Source organism: Cebus imitator, unplaced genomic scaffold, assembly GCF_001604975.1.
Source record: "Cebus imitator isolate Cc_AM_T3 unplaced genomic scaffold, Cebus_imitator-1.0 Scaffold212, whole genome shotgun sequence".
NCBI lineage: Eukaryota > Metazoa > Chordata > Mammalia > Primates > Cebidae > Cebus > Cebus imitator.
This window is the reverse complement of record NW_016107527.1, coordinates 2,759,093-2,763,581: the sequence shown is the minus strand read 5'-3', so window position 1 is coordinate 2,763,581 and position 4,489 is coordinate 2,759,093. Positions and strand designations below refer to the sequence as shown.

Genomic DNA, 4,489 nt, shown 5'->3' with positions numbered 1-4,489 from the left:
GGGGTTTCACCATGTTGACCAGGATGGTCTCGATCTCTTGACCTCGTGATCCACCCGCCTCGGCCTCCCAAAGTGCTGGGATTACAGGCTTGAGCCACCGCGCCCGGCCTAATTATTCTGATTTTTGTCCTTTGTCAGTGATTGAAATAATCTTAAATGTTATTCCTGAGATGGCATTTCGCAAGTAACACAGCAGATACAGTAATCCTCGTCAGATTTGTGTGACACCTAAGCATTGCAGACATTTGTTCATTGAAGAAGCATTTATTTAGAATTTGCCACCATTTACTAGCTGGGGTTCCCCTCTAAATAGTTTAGAGCCTGATAAATAAACCGGCAGTTATTGTGCATAGTTATAGTAAATGGTGAGGTGGTAATGAACAGGAAACTGAAAGTTCAAGGGAGAAACTTCCAGACTAATTCAGGCCTGAGATACAACCTGATCATATATACTTTACTTTGCCTTTCAGAAGTTCTTCCGGCTCCCAAGTCTCCATTCCCTTTTCACTGAACTTCACAGAAATATTGATCTGGTCTTGGGTTGAGGGAAAAAATTAGGATATAGAGATTTCTAGCCCAAGTCATCTGGCCCTATCTCTTCGTTATTACCTCAAGTGGAATAGAGAGTACTTTCCTTCCTGTTACCTGTCAACCTATAAATAAAGCTTTTCCCCAAAAAAAAAGGAATACCCTGGTCTAAAGTACTCTGAGATTTAGTCTTTGATACCCAGAGTCTTAGAAATAGCTTCTTCCATTTTTCCTTCTCTGAATCTACCACCTAAGAAATTGTGAGATTTAAGTATGTGGGAGTAGAGGGGAAAAGAAAACATGGGAGGGGTGTGTATTCAGAATCATCATTCTCCATTCGACTTTAGGTTAGGCATTTTCAGGAAATTCTCATGGTCCCAGTTAGCCTATCTGGGGGACTCTAAATGGTTAGGAACAAGATAGGCACAAGAGGTGAAAGCAGAAAGGAAATACAAAATCGTCCTAGTTTTGCGTGGTTCGCCTTTATTGGTTTTCTTAAGCTATTTTGTTTTATTTGCTTTTGGAATAACTATAGGTCTTTTTCAGGGACATGTTTTGGTGGATGCTAACCTTGCTTTGGTTTTGCAGGAGTGATCATATAATAAAAATTTTAAAACCTTAGCAGGCCGGGCGCGGTGGCTCAAGCCTGTAATCCCAGCACTTTGGGAGGCCGAGGCGGGTGGATCACGAGGTCAAGAGATCAAGACCATCCTGGTCAACACGGTGAAACCCCGTCTCTACTAAAAATACAAAAAATTAGCGGGGCATGGTGGCGCGTGCCTGTAATCCCAGCTACTCAGGAGGCTGAGGCAGGAGAATTGCCTGAACCCAGGAGGCGGAGGTTGCGGTGAGCCGAGATCGTGCCATTGCACTCCAGCCTGGGTAACAAGAGCGAAACTCCGTCCCAAAAGAAAAAAAAAAAAAAAACCTTAGCAAACTTGGGTGCAATAACTTTTAAGAGCATCAGTTTTTCCATTTGCAAAGGAAAGATGGTGAAGTTAAGTAGATGATGTCTTTCATCCACTAGGGGGTAGTGTGTACTGTAAAAATTGTTCCTCCGTGGTGAACTTTTTGTCATGCAGTTAGCTTGTTTGAATTAATTTTTGTTCATTTAATGTTTTTTGAAATTGCCACAAATTTTTTTCAAACACAATCTTGTGACTGTAGCAAACAGTAACTCTTATTACATGCATTCCTGTTATTAGTGATGTGAAATGTTCTGACGTTACTTTTTGTATAGAATTTTTTGAAGGGAAAATATTGATGCTTTACAGTTTCTGTACAAAATTTTACCCATTATATGAAATAAGTTAAATTATTCTCAATGACAAGGCAGTAACATTATAACATTATTGTCTTGTGTTTCACTGTCCAGACTGCTATGGGAGCTTCTAATCCCATGTGGCTTTTGAGTAGTTGAAATATGACTAGTTCAAATTAATATGTGCTACAAATTACACAGTGGGCATTGAAGGCCGTGAAAAAAGATAAAATACATCATTAATAATTTTCATACTGATTTCATGTTGAAATGATATTTTGAATACATTTGGTTAAATAAAATATATTAAAATTAATTTTCCTTTTTTCTTTTTAATTTTCTATGTGGCTACTAGAAAATTTTAAAATACTTATGTGGCTTGCATTATATTTCTGGACAGCAGTGCTGCAGAGAAAAGAACTCATCAGCCATTTTGATGTTTGTGTATCTCTAGGAGGCCTTATGATTTGTAAGGAAGGTCGTGTAGTGGGGAGATAGAGCAAAACTTTGGTTCTGTTTCTAATCCCAGCTAGAAAATAGACAGGCAGTTTTACTGTGATGAGACATCATGATATGTTCCTAAGAATGTTATATGTTACCTAAAATCATGTAGCAAAATACACAGGGCTTGCAGATAAAACGAAGCAAGGCATATGCACTGGAAAATATCTATTGATGGTAATTAACTTTTTTTAAGAGACAAGGTCTCAGTGTCACCCAGTCTGAGGTGCAGTGGTGTGATCACAGCTAACTGTAACCTCGATCTCCTGGGCTCAGGCAGTCCTCCCACATCAACCTCCCACGTATGCTAGGACAACAGGCGTATGCCAACAGACCCAGCCAATTTTTTGTTTTTTGAAGAGACAGAGTCTTGCTATGTTGCCAAGGCTGGTGGTAACAGTTTTTAAATGCCCACTTATGGGGCCAAGTGTGGTAGCTCACACCTGTCATCCCATTACTTTGGGAGGCTGAGACGGGAAGACTGCTTGAGGCCAGGAGTTTGAGACCAGCCTGGGCAACCCATCTCTACAAAAAAAGTAATAAAAATATCCACTTACATATAGAGGGTGAACTTGCAGCTTTTTGTAAGTGATTTACAATTGTGTAGATAATGAAGAATTGCCTTGCTTTATTAGTGATCCCCAAAAAGGAGACCCTGTTTATTTTATAAATTTTTAGCATATTTTTTCTTTAATTTTTTTTGTGCATAACATGCAACCTTCCTGAGAACCCTGTGTGTTAGTATTTTAGAATCACTTAAGTACGTAGTGACAGGTTGGAGTATACAGAGTAGGTATCAATGATGATATCCTCCTGCTAAATATCCCAGGAGGCAGCGGTTGCAGTGAGCCGAGATTGTGCCACTGCACTGCAGTCTGGGCAACGGAGCGACACTTGTCTCAAAAAAAAAAAAAAAAAAAAAAGTTAAAAGATAAACAGGAATTTTAGCTCTTTACTTCTCAATTTTTAACACGTATTTTTCAGTAATGAAATTGGCAGTTACTGAGTTATCAGACAGCTCTTGTTTGAGATGAGCTAAAAATATCTACAGTTGATATTACTGGTCATACATTGCAATTTTGTCTCAGAGAATATTCTAAATGGCGAAACCTAATCACCGTAGACAGGATGCACTGGTATATAGAAAGTTACTAAGTGGACCAACTTTTCTCACACACAAATTAACACTCTTTTAAAGAATACTATTTAATTTATTACCCCATAATTTTACTGTATATAATTTAATCGTTGCTTTACAGAAAACATCTAAGACCTGACATTGCTTTATACCGAGCACAAATTATTTTTAAACTTAAAAATAATAGAGTCCTGGTTAATAGAGATTGGTTGACGGAATGTCAATTGTTACAATTTACTAACTAGAGTATAGTTTAGTGTGATTCTGGGGTTTGCTCTTCAAGTCCTAGTAGATCTATTGATAATTAGATCAATTTAATGTGGTATTTTATTCCTTTTAAAAATATCTGTATCATTAACTATTGTATGCATTCTATAAGATGAGATAACCTTCGTTTAGTCTTAATCTTGTCACCGTTTAAATCCATACCCTACTCCTTTACCATCTTGTCTATTTTAGTAACTAATTTCCTGAACATAACTACAGTACTTTCTGTTATGCATGGCCCTAAACTCCTCAGTTGTATTTGGGATTCAATCCTTGGACTGCTTTTAAACATAATAGGATCACAAAATGCATCTAAAAATTATTCTGTTTTTTGTAAACGGCTATGGCCTTCCTATGTGATCTCATTTGTCAACTCCTTTTTTTTTTTTTTCTCATAGAGATGGGGTCTCACTGTGCTTGCCCAGGCTGGTCTCAAACTCCTGGCGTTCAAGAATCAATGAGAATCAAGTGATTCCCCTGCCTGCCTCAGCCTCCCAAAGTGCAGGTATTAACAGGCATGAACCACAGCGTCCAGCCTGCAGCGTGCAGAGACAGATAAGCCTGGACGTGGTGAGCCATGCTTGTAATCCCAGCACTTTGAGAAGCCGAGGCGGGTGGATCACTTGAGGTCAGGAGTTCGAGACCAGCCTGGCCAACATGGGGAAACCCTGTCTCTACTAAAAATACAAAATTAGCTGGACGTACTTGCTTCAACTCAGGAGGCAGAGGTTGCAGTGAGCAGAGATCGTGTGACTGCACTGCAGCCTGGGCAACGGAGTGAGACGTGTCTCAAA

The 4,489-nt window shown here is 39.1% G+C and overlaps 1 protein-coding gene across 1 annotated transcript in view; it reads left to right on the top strand.

The window, feature by feature from the left end:
• UBE2N (ubiquitin conjugating enzyme E2 N) overlaps positions 1-4,489 on the top strand; it is a 35,915-nt gene that overhangs the window by 23,384 nt on the left and 8,042 nt on the right. The window lies entirely within an intron of this gene.